Genomic DNA, 13,362 nt, shown 5'->3' with positions numbered 1-13,362 from the left:
GTTTCTGGCTCTGCTCGGCCAGTCCTTCTTCTCTGCGGCTGGGAGCTATTCTTAGCTTGGCTCCCATTACACCTTACTTCATGACTCCTAGGCTTCCCAGCTGCCTTCAGGGCATCACATGACTGTCTCCACTTCCTGCTTCCTCAGAGCTTCTTTTAAGTGCCAAAACAGGACTCGCCCAGTGAGTCAGCAGCATTCTGTTTTAAGATGGACCTTCCTAATTCTTTGTAAAGGGCGTCCTTTCCCCTGCTGTCCCTTACAGATAAGTTTGCTGATCATGGGAATGCTCCTTTTACCCCGACACAGGCAAACGTCAAAACACGGACAGTATCGGACAAATCGGATCAAGTTGAATCTTTAATTTTTCAGTGAGGACTCCTCTTGCTGTCAGCGCAAAGAAGTTTTCTCCTATAATCCAAGATGCTGGGAAATATTGCTTTTGTTGTTAAATTTATCTATGTTGACGAATATTCCTGTGAAGGAAATTGGACTTTTGCTTTCACTTGTTCATGACATTGTGTGCTTAAACTGAAAATTTGAAATAAATTATTAAAATGTGGGGTTGATTTATCTATAGATGACTCTGCTGCCTGATATGACAGTCCCTTAAAAATCCTTATAGAGACTGACATTTCTTGGTTCAGACCTCTTTTTGGTCCCCCTGATGCATACTCCTGTCATATCTGGAAATATCATTTCTTTGTTTCTTTATTTTGATCTGGCTTTTCTTTTGTTTCTTGACATCATAACATTTTATGGACCAGATTTACATTTTAGGCAAAAAAAAAAAGAAGTGTAATAATTCAGTAAGTCAATTTTCCTGCAAATTCTAAAAGTAGCGCATCTTTTGCGCACTGAATTAATTTTGTACAGCTTCTGGAAGGGAAATGTGGCACCCCTACGGATTGGCCACTAGATGTCACTAGGTCCCTGTTGAGAACTTTAATATCATGAGCCTCCATACCCCTCAGCCCCTCCTAACTGGAAGGCTGTGGTTGGACCCCTCAACCCTATTTAGCCCAGCCATTTTAATACTCAATGTAATCAGTTTTAGAGAGCCTGAGCAATAAGGATGTTTTGGTATTACTCTGTGAGGCCTCCCAGCCTCACTCTGCACTTTTAGTTTGAAGTGATACCTCATTGAGCACTCCCTGCCAGAGGGTCCTTCTCATATTAGTTTATAAAGAAAGACTTTTACGCCAAATTCCCTTTTGGGGTGACAGGGTTCTCGACCAGAACACTGAAGACCTATGAGCCCACTGTATACCCTAGGTCAGTGGGCTCCAATCCAGTCCTGGGGGCCCACCAGCCAGTCAGGTTTTCAGGCTATCCACAATGAATATGCATGAGAAAAACTTGCATGTTATGGAGGCAATGCAAGCAAAATTTCTCTTATGCTTATTCATTGTGGATGTCCTGAAAACCCAACTGGCTGGCTGGCCCCCAGGACAGGGTTGGGGACCACTGCCCTAGGTGAGGCAAGCACCAGTGACATATCCTGCTGAAAGAGTTAGTGATGGCTGAAGATGTATTCCACTTTACCTTTAGAAGTATTTTTTGGACATTTGATATGTGGAGAGGTTTTTCCTGATTCATCCCTCCCCACAGGGATGCAGTACTGAGGTAGCCTGATCCCCTTTTTACTTTCGCTCAAGAGAAGTTCTCAACAACTAAACTATGGAGAATGTGCAAGATCAGGAGACCTCAACTGGATCTCTACCCATGGGACCAGGACAGGCTGGGGTATCCAGGAAAGATTATGGAGTCATGTAGGACTATTTTTGCTGTGAATGTGAGGACCCCTCCAACAGGATTCCCCGTTAGTCACTGGGTGAGCTTTGCACAATAAAAACCACCACAAGATGCCTGAAATTAAGGACACTTACAACAGAGAAATATACATGTACCAGCAGTCAGATAAAACTTCAATATTATGGACAAATGGACTTTTATTTAATCATTGCCAAAATCAATAAACTTTATTTTAACACACAGAGCCTGTCCTGTCTGATTTGTCCCAGCATTTCATCCTTTGGGATGCAGCTACCATCTACACACACAAAGCAAGACTCCATGGTCTGGGCCATAAGTGACAGCTTCCCCCCCGAAAATAAGGGTTACATAAATCGGCTCCTGAAGAACATGGGGCTTGAGTATGGTGGAAAAATGTGTATAGTGTGTTTTGATGAGAAATACGAAGGAAGTGTAGAGAACAAACTGCAACATTTACAATAAAATGGTGATTGTTCCTGCACTTGAGCATCGGCAGGAAGGGAAGTGCACCAAATGAGAATGCCCGTGCAACACGTGCATCTGACGTCACCACAGCATATGCGACGTACGATCAATTATGCTCTATAAAAGTGGTGGCACACTTGAGGTGTCATCTTCAGCACAAGGGATTCTGTATGGTATGGACATGGTGCGAGTGATCTGCGAACAGTAGGCTGTGACTCCTAATACTAACAGGATAACTGAAGCGAGTGATAAATCCTAAAACCAACAAACTATTTAGTGAATATCTATGGATATTCTTGATTTCTAACATGGTTGAGCGAGTCAACGACAAAAAGCAGCAATGCTTTACCAAGATAGCATGGCTGAAAAATCCACCTCAAAGTTTTCCAGCTCTAGTGAGGGCAGCCCACCCAAATCACCTACTGAAGAGTTCTATGCAGTGGTTGAGAGATGTATTCATTCCTGTATGTGGGCCAGGCCAGTACTTTATCTTCACGCAAGCGGTTAGACCAGTGCAGTACCGAGCTGGACTACGCATTACCTTTGCCGGTACGGGAGCAATCTTGGCAATGGAATGCATCGATTGTAGAGCAGTACAGCATCTGGAGCATGTCTTTACTCGCTGCTACTATTGTAAAGGCCCCCTGTTTCAAGGGTCCTGGTATTACCATAGGGTGGCAGACAGCCCTTCTGCTTCCAGCGCCTTCCACTGTTTAGTTATTTAGCGATGTGAAGACTAGGTCTCTCCCCCGAGGGGTAAGATTAAAGCAGTACCAGTACCGTAAGAGACAAAGCGGTGACAACTGAGAAGGCCCCTTCACCAAAGGTGTCAGTCTTACCTGAGGTGGCTCGTATGGCAAAATACAAGACTGGGTGGAGGTCAGACATTCTCATGTGGACATAGCTCCAACATGGTGGTGGAGGCCATCCAAGAAGATCCCCCTGCGGGTGGGGCCAGTAGTGATCCTGGCAAACTCTCCTGGGCCGAGCAGATGGAGGCTCAGGAGCAAAAATAACTGGAAGCACCAATGTTTCTGTCCATCATTGGGCGAGGCCGGTGGACAGTGAAACCTGTGGAGCTGGAGATTGTGTGGCCATCGACCCCAGTGCAAATCCCTCCTGGGCAACTTAAAGTGACATCAGCCCCTCATCTGGGCCAGGGCAATAACATTGGACATCAAATCAACGAGCTCTGTGTTTTCACGCTGTCCGAGGTCTGCATCACATTTCGGACATCAGGATTATAGAGTGGTACATGGCTGTCACTCTGTCTCAAACTGAAGAGATGTACGAGATGGTTATCCTGGAGGTTAACCTCATGGTTTGAGGGCCAAAGACTTTCAGAGAATCGTGCCGGATGGCGATGGAGCTGCCTACCTTTCCATCCAGTTTGGGCATCTCCTCCGGAGCAAAGTCTATGCTACCCAGCAATTCCCCATATTCATCAGAAAAAAGGAACACTGTGTCTGAGGGCATATTCACATCGGGAGCTTCTGATCTTTTCAGCAGAGAGGATCTCCTCAACCAACCTTTACCCGCTGAGGTGAGGGAACAATCCTGGGCAGTGCCTATCTTTTGGGTGAGAAACACAACCTTTACAAATGTTCTCATGGACAGAGAATAGTTGACCACAAGGTGCAGGGTATTTTTGGCCTCCAATACTCATACGTCATTGTGGAGAAGAACAGGGATGCCTGGCTGGCTGAGCATTCTGACAGAACCAATGTGAAGGATTCCACAAACCCTCAAGGAATGAGGGAGCACCATGACTTCAGGAGAACTTTAGACCATAAGTTGTCTGAGATGCACTTAGGGTGGAATGTATATAAACATGTAGTGGTGTACCATTGGAGGAGTGGTGAACAGAGACCTCATTCCATGAACTTTCTGCTTCCAAATGGAGTGACAATTAAAAAAACTGAGTCCTGAACATTATGAGTCTCAAAGGATTCCTAAAAGAGATGATGAACCTAGTAACAACTTAAATACCTCTGAAGTGGGATAAAGAAAATTTGAAAGACTAATCCTGATTGCTACAATAGGAACTCTGTTTTGTCTCTTTTGGTGGTTTTTGTCTGGGTTTTGTTCTAGGGTGTATCCTGTTGGCCTGGTGAGGTTCCAGTAAAAAAAAGACTTTTTGATTGCTCTCCATAAGAGGGTGAAGGTTGGATACCCCCTCTGGAATAGGGTGGTCATGACCTGACCTGGACCAAAGGCCAAGAAGATCAGAAGGTCTTATAGAATTTCTGGATTGTGTCAACCCTTCAGGGAAGGGACTTATAATTAAAATCACCCTCATCAGAATGCTATCTATTCTGATGTTAATTATCATTGATTTTTGATGTGATATGTTTTATTGTTGAATCTCATACTCATAGTTCATAAAAGTTAATACTTTATAAAATGGGTGTTTGATTTATTTATTGCATTATTCATCATTAACTTTAATTTCTTTCACAGATGGAATCCTCACAGGATCTGACACCCTGAATATTATTTTTTTATTTAATTACAGGGAATCACTCTGCTGATGAAATAAAAGCCTGTGATCCAGTCATTAATGAGAAACCTTTCACAGGATATGTGATCAGAAGTAGTGAGGAAGTATTGTGGTATACAAATGATCTTAAAACCATGAAATTGGAACTCCGTAAAATAGAAAAAACCTGGCGAAGGAACCGTCTCCCAGCCACCCTATCTCTGTTTCGCACCCAATTACACATCTACCGTAAGGCCACAGAGAAAGCAAAAAAAGATTTCTATGCCATAAGAATCCATCAATTCCAGTTCAACCCACAAGCCCTCTTCCAATATGTAACCAGCCTTATTACATTACCAGACAGATGCAACCCCGACAACGACGACGAAACAAAATGTGAGAATCTAGCTTCATACTTCCTCTCCAAAGCCATTATGGCACGCTTCACAGCTCACACTGACCCTACAAACCTATCAGCATCCAAAAATACCCCCATAGACTACACCACCCAGATCACGCAACTGTACCCTGCCACGCAAACCTCAAACACCTCTCTCTCGAACTTTGAAAACACATCTGCACTAGAAATTGAAACTACACTCAAAAAAAATCAAACCTGCCTTCCACCCCTCAGACAATCTTCCCACCAAAATGCTTCTCACAAGCCCCGCCACTATAGCCAAACACATCGCCAACATCCTAAATAAATCCATAACACTAGGCCAGGTCCCAAAGCAACTTAAGCAGGCCATTATTAAACCTACCCTCAAAAAACCGAATTTAGATCCCAATGAACCAGCCAACTACCGCCCTGTATCTAACCTCCCTTTCCTCTCTAAAATACTTGAAAAGATCATCAACAGACAACTCACAGATTACATTGAAGAAAACAACATACTCTCCTCATCCCAATATGGCTTCCGTAAACACCATAGCACAGAAACGCTACTCATCACCCTCTCGGAAACTATACTTAAAGCTATGGACAAGGGACAATCCCACATACTTGCACTGCTGGATATCTCTGCAGCATTCGACACGGTCAACCATCTCACACTTATCAAACGACTCATGGAAATTGGCATCTCTGGCACCGCCCTACTTTGGTTCCAATCATACCTTAATGACAGGAGTTACAGTGTAAAAATTGGCTGTAACAAATCCAAACCTGTCAAACTATCACAAGGAGTACCACAAGGCTCATCCCTTTCTTCAACCCTTTTTAATATATACCTCCTTCCCCTCTGCCAACTTCTTTCTAAACTGGGTATCCAGCATTTCATATATGCTGACGACGTACAGATACTCATCCCTATATCTGACTCCATCACAAACGCAATGAAGATCTGGAACTCTGCTCTGTCTGAAATAAACAAAGTACTCACTAACAATTTCCTAGCACTTAACACCAACAAAACAGAGCTTCTCATTCTTTCTCCCCCTAACAACCCCTTGCACAATCTTCCCCCCACCCTCTCTCTACCCGGCCACCCTCCTACACAACAAGTCCGCAACCTTGGCATAATGATAGACAACCAATTCAACCTCAAAAAATTCATCTCTGCCACTATAAAAAGCGGATTCTTTAAGCTCCACACCCTGAAGAGAATCAAACCTCTTCTCCACACCTCCGACTTCCGCACAGTGCTGCAAGCCATGATTCTGTCCAAACTCGACTACTGCAATGCCATCCTACTAGGCTTACCAAAAAGTACCTTACAACCGCTACAGTTACTACAAAACGCTGCTGCCCGCATCCTCACCAATACTCACCGTCATGAACATATTACTCCAGTTCTTCAGTCACTACACTGGCTCCCCGTATCCTCCAGGATAATATATAAATCACTCACACTCATACACAAAGCCATTCACAACCAAAACATGCAATGGTTCCCAGAATATTTCTCACTCTACATTCCGACTAGACCGACAAGAATGCAACACCAGGCCAAACTCCAAACACCCTCTCCTAAACTCATGAAGCATGTCACGTTTAGAGAGCGCTCATTCATTATAGCAGGAACCTCCCACTGGAATAAAATGCCTCCCCATTTACGCCAGGAACCCTGCCACAAAAAATTCAAACACAATCTCAAAACCTGGCTGTTCAAACTAGCGTACCCCGACTAACCAACGGACTCCCCGCCAAAGCTACGATATGACCACCCGACTGATTTACGCCCAATTATATCTATTCTCCCTCCTCCCCACTTCTTGTGGATCTCCCTCTCCTCCTCCTTCTTACTCCTAATACCTCACCCACCCCCCTCAACTACCTAACTGCTTTGATTAACTCTATTGTTAAAAAAAAAAAAAAAAAATGTACATATGTATATAATCCACGTATTATCTCCACCACCCCCTGTTTACCGACTCCTTGTTAAAAATTTATATTATTGTAAAGCTTGTTGCTAGGTTATGTTACATTGTGAACCGAGGTGATGTTTTGCAAACGTGCCTCGGTATATAAAAAACCCTTAAATAAATAAATAAATAAAATATTGAGAAGAGAGATTACTCAAAGTATTAAAAGTTAGTTAGTGCCCCTCCAAGAGATGCACTTTCTTGAATGGGCTTTTTCTTTACAGGGATTGAATTTGGGGATTTTTGTCTAATAAGTCTTAAGTGTTGTGTAATGCGTTTACAGTTCAAAGGATGGTGAGAGCATCTCCCTCATTCTGGGTGGTGGCAGCGCCTTTTGCTTGCCAGCAGTTGCAGTGTTGGTCGTTGGTTCAGACTAATTACTGTTCATCCTACAAGAAAAAATATAACACATACACATCCAATTTATTTATTTATTTAACAGTTTATATATTCCGACGTTCAATGGGATATCATATCGGTTTACAATAAACAGAGAACTATGCTAAATTAGCACTTAACAGGGAATGTGGAAAGATCAATAACAAAATGTAAAACTAAATAGGCTGTAAATATATACATTAACGAAATGTAATATAAAATAGGCTATATATATATATATATACAATTTACAATCGTATATATTGTAGGGGTGCACATTGTTTTGTTTTTGTGTATATTGTAGGGGTACGCACTGTTTTTTTTTTTTAATGTCATTTTCATTTTGGGTCATTATCTGTTTGATTTCATTTTTAAAATGGTTTGGGGGGGGGGGGGGGGGGGTTTCAGGTTTCCCTAATTTTGGAATTAATGTGCACTAACTGAAAATGTTACCAATATATTAAAAAGTGTCAGTTGGGGGAGCAGTTCGTTAGAGCATTCGCTTTGGTTGTTTCTTTAGTTACATGTTTGTGTTGCCAAGATTGCAAGATGGTGTTTGTGGGGGGATGGCCAGTACCTGGTAACACATTTAAACAAACCATTGATATAGAAATATAGAAACATAGAAATGACGGCAGAAAAAGACCAAACGGTCCATTCAGTCTGCCGACCAAGCTTATGGTAGTATCTGCCAGACTGTACAGGTCATCTCCATACTTATCCGTTTCCCAGACTGTAAAAGTCAGGGCCCTTGTTTATTACTGTCTGAGTCCAAATTCCCCGTTATCTCTTGCCATTGAAGCAGAGAGCAGTGTTGGAGTTACTATGAAACTTTGCGGAATGAAAAACTTCACAGTTTAAGAATGATGCAAGAAAACAGACCTACAAGATTTTTTATTTTGCCTGAAATTTAAATTTGGGCCTAGGCAGCTAGAGAGGGCTTGGCCTAGTGGTTAGAAGACTTGATTAAGAAGCAGGCAACTTTGGTTTAGCTTCTGCCACAGACACTTATTGTATCTGGGCAATTCACTTTATCTCCTGTTACCTCAGGTTCTTAAACTAAACCATAAGGTCTGTGAGGAAGGGATGTTTTGGTAAATGCCAAATGAAATATAAATACTTCTGCAATCTGGCCAGAAGATGGGGCCCTTAAGCCGTGTCTAAAAGAATCATGTCCCTTATGGCACATTCTGATGCAGAAACACATATGTAGTTACTTTGCACTTAATAAAATGTAGAATATTAGTTTTATTTTATTATTTATTAACAGGCTGATGAGAGAGAATAATATAATAGAAAAGATTTTGCGTGTGGCTTATAAATTGGAGGAAAGCCATAGACAGTGGAGTTGACCATATCCTGGTTCATAATTTTGTCTGGATCTCCAGCTGACATACAACCATAAGATTCAAACTCATGCAACCTGGCTTGGGTATTTCCCTTGAGCTGCTCACATTTATCTGCAAGCTGGCTCAGGTCTCCCTTGCTCATCAGTCAGGGAGTGGGGGAGAAGAGATAAGGGTGTAGGAAGATTTCCTGTGATCCCAGGAGCCACCTCCAGGCTTCATCTACCCAGTAACTTCCAGCAGCAGCCCCACAGCAGTTAGATATCAGGTGAGCAGGCAGCTCAGAGTGACTCCCACAAGTGAGAAAGGGTGTTAATCTTACTTTGGTGAGTAGAGCCATGTCAATAGGAACACAGGATGAGACAGTTCTGGTTTTTGAACAATGCACTCACAGATATTATCTTGTTTTCCATAGTTTCATCAGTACCATAACTCTATGAACACAATGGGGTAAAACCAGGACAAGCGTGACCTGTCCTCTTTTGACCTCTAGCAACATGACCACCCTAATCTGAATTCACTACCCCTGATCTGAAGGGAATTTAATGTATTTATTTATGAGATGTGAAGCATACAGAATAAACAAGTCGATACACTAAAAATATATACTCAAAAGCCAAAATCAAATAAATAAATAAAGGCAATATTGCTACATACGCCAATGTTTGATATCAGTTTTTAACACAGTACACAGAATAATGCCGACGCATTAGATAAACACAGGACACCTAATCATCCACTAACCCACTCAAACACAACTAGAACCCCACCAAGTCAAGCCCACTGGGTAGACAAAACCAATAGCTTTAAATTATCTTTAACTGATATGGGTGGGAGTCACATGGCGTGATGTGAGGGTAAGGACATGTCCTTCACTTGCTCCAGGATCCCACTCCCCAAAGTAACGGAGAGAGAAAAGGCACGAGTCAGAAATTGCAAAATGATGGCTGCTTTGAGTAATTTGTCATCCCCAACAAACTCGGACTTTAATATAAGTGAGGTGGCTAGTGTGGTTGTTTTGATACTTGAGGGGAAATTATAAAGATTGATGCCCGTTTTGATGAAGCATATGCACTGCTAACAGAGATAGGGAAGTGTATGACAAAGCTTGAATCAAATATCTCGTGCCTGGAAGGCAGTCCGCACTTTGAAGTCACTGGTGGAGAAATAGAGAAGTTAGAGGGCTTAGAAAATTCTTCCAGGACTGTTGTGGGCATGGACCCTTGGGCTGAGGGGGAGTTGGTGCAACTGGCAGAGAGGAGCTCAGCAGGTCCCCACTGTTGGCTGGAGGAGCTGGCTGTGGCAGATGCCCAACTGGAGATTCACTTATACCAGCCCTCATTCCCCTTATATTGAGCATTTGGGTGCTGGGGCCGGCAGGTCTTAGGTGGGGGCCCCTGCTGATGAACTGGAGGTCCCTGGAGAAGGTCACGTCACAGGCCTGGGTCCGGGGAAGGTTGGTTACAGGTGTACTTGGAGACAGAAAGAGGTCGAGGCAGGCAGCGATCAGGCATGGTCAAGAATCAGGCAGTGGTCAGTGGCTGGCGGAGTTCAAGTGTGGTCGTAGGTCAAGCAGTGGTCAGTGGCAGGCAGATTTCAGGCATAGTTATGAGTCAGTCAGTGGCAGGTGGAGTTCAGGTGTGTCATGAGTCAGTGGCAGGCAGAATTCAATCATAGAAGAGTGTCAAGCCGAAGTCAAAACCAAAGATCCTTCCGAGGGAAAATGGAACGTATAAGTAGGCAGGGAGGTGATGAGCAGCACAGGCAGCAGGAGAAGACACTAAAGAACAAAAGACAGACTACAAGATGAAGACAAGGACCAAGATATCAGGAAAAAAGACCAAGAACTCAGGAATGAAGACCAGGAATGCTGAGGGACCTTGCTCTACTAAATAGTAGTCGACCTATTGCCGAGGCAAAGAGGTGCTGCTGAGCTGGCCTTTTATAGGCCATTATTGGTGATGTCATTATCGGGTGCTGCTGGCATTTTCCCGCCGCAGGCCCTTTAAGAGAAGCAATGTGTTGGGAGGGCCTGGAGGAAGCAGCAGTGTTGGAGGCAGCTTGAGCATGGTGGCCTTCCCCGATGTTGAAGGATGTTGCTTTGGGCTCAGGGCTGGAGTAAGTGCAGTGGTCCACAGACCTGCCCCACAGACCACCAAACACAATAAGGTGGAGCAATTTGTGATTTATTGACTTCCCCGAAACGATTAAAGATAGAGATCTAGTGAATATTATAGATGTGCACTGTCTCTTTCTGGGGATGGTGAAGGACCACTTGAAGGGCCAAGCTAAGAATGCCGTGATCTATGCACCTGCCTCAGAACAGAAATCTGTAAAAGACAATTTCTTGCTATTGCTCCGAGTATATGGAGACAAGGTATCAATTAGTGAGAGGCTAAAGGAGTTCTATGCCTAGAAACAAATGCCTGGGGACTGTATCAGAGATTATGCCTACAGCCTACAGGAAAAGGCTACAAAAGTGATCACCAGAGATGCTACCTGTATGGGAGACCGCCATGGTCAAAGAGAAATTTGTCTCTGGGTTAAGGGAAGAGAACCTGTGAAGGGGGATGAAACAGAGATGCCTAGAGAAGCCTAATATGACCTTCCCAGAGCTATTACAGGCCACCGTGGGATGGGCTGAAGACGATGAAGTGATCCAGCAGTTTGAAAACAGGAGCACCATTTAGATCCTGACAAGGCCCAGAACTGAAGTGGCAGTGAGGGCAACCTCAACTGCAACTGATCCCACAGCAATTGCTATAGCTTCCTTGAACTAGAATATAGAGAAGCTCATCCTGCAGCAAGAGAAGTTTTTCTCCTAACAGGGAGGGAGAATCAACTCAAGCTTCATCTAAACACTTCAGAAGGGCCGATAGGAGTATACCAGATGTGAGGTCTACGCCAAGAAGGACACAGCTTGGTGAGCTGGTATGCTATCATTGCCAGGAGCCTGGGCATATAGTCCTAGTGCTGGTGGAGAAGACATGGAAAGGCAGAGGCAGCTGGATCTGGGTATTCCACTCCTGCAGTACAACTCCAATCAATTTGTATGATGGAGGGATACTGAGAGGATAAGAAGAGGAAAGCCTTTGGGGAAACCCCCCCCAGAAATGTTGGATGGAGCATCCTACCATTTACACACATATTGCCAAGCCACCAGCATAGGTCTAAATAAACAGCATGTCACAGTTTTGGAAGCCACCGAATTAGAAGTGCAGTAAGTATACCTTTGGATAACCCACTCCCAAAAATAATGTAATTGGCAAACCAGATTAGAAATATAAAAATCAGGTAGGTTATAAGCTTAGCATAATTTATTTGATTGCAAATTGTGTGAAGGAGTGACAGGCTCTTCACCATTCAGCGAAATATATATATATATATATATATATATATATATATCTTCCCTTCCAAGTGCACCAGTTAGCTGGGGGGCATACTCAGTGGCAGAGCTTAGTCCTGCAACCCTAGCATGGATTTTCCAAAAGATTGGGGAGGTTTAAGCCCCAGGGCCCAAGATGTTTAGATGGTGTTACTTTACACAGGTGATACTTTACACATGTGGCCCGGCTTTGTCATTAAGATTCTCCAAGGTTTAGGAGTGGGGTCGTGTATTTTTGGCATCCATTCGCTTTAAGCCCACCTTTTTGTGGGAGGCTTCTGTGGGCTATAAATGGTCCCTGGAGTATACTCAGTTTTGAGAGGGAAGGTGACAGAGAGAGAGTGAGGCGCTTGAGCCCTTTCCTGGGCCTCGTGAAAGGAGATTGTTGTGGAACGAATTGGAGTTTTGAAGATTCTAGAGACTGGAGTTGAACCAGTTACTGGAGAGAAGGGAGGAGCCCTCGGTATCTCAAAGGTCTGGGTTCTTCATCTTTCACCTTTGTGACCACTAAACAACAGAGGTTGGAGATGGCTTAACTTTATTTTATGCTGGAGCTTGAAGATGTATCCTACCCTTCCATAGGGAAGGACTGTTTGAATGGACACCGATTCAGTTGGGTAAAGAACACCCAGGGAATGTACCATGGAGTTTTTTTTTCTCTTGCTTATGATTTTTCTGTTGCTGTTTTGATTCTGCCAAACTTTTAATTTGAACATCATTTTTGGAGTCCGTGGTTCTTTTGCTACTGAGAATCCCCTGGTGAACCTAACTGCCAGCTGAGAAATACCCCTGACCAGTGCTACTGGTGTGTGGCACGAGGAGAGAGAAGCAAGATATCCTCACAACAGTACCTTGGACCCCAGAAGGTTATCCTCCTAGCTGCCGGATGAACACAGGCTTTATGTAGCTGACCTGTTTCCAGCCAACCACTACACACACATAGGGTGTTCCAAGATTAAAAGCTTTTACTGAACAGTTCAAATAAAATAGTTGTGGTCCAGTCTGCAAAGTACTCAGAATCCATAGGCAGGTATTGAACTGTATCAAGAAAGATACTCATTCTTGCTTTTTCAGCGTCCTGGGATCAACAACTCCTTTTTTATGGAGGTTTAAGGCTCCCTTGGACAGATTCTGGGCTCCTGGTATCCTAAGAAGCCCTCTTGGTACCT

This window comes from Rhinatrema bivittatum, chromosome 2 (assembly GCF_901001135.1).
Source record: "Rhinatrema bivittatum chromosome 2, aRhiBiv1.1, whole genome shotgun sequence".
In the NCBI taxonomy this organism is placed as follows: domain Eukaryota; kingdom Metazoa; phylum Chordata; class Amphibia; order Gymnophiona; family Rhinatrematidae; genus Rhinatrema; species Rhinatrema bivittatum.
The sequence above is the reverse complement of the archived record's forward strand: the minus strand, read 5'-3'. Positions refer to the sequence as shown.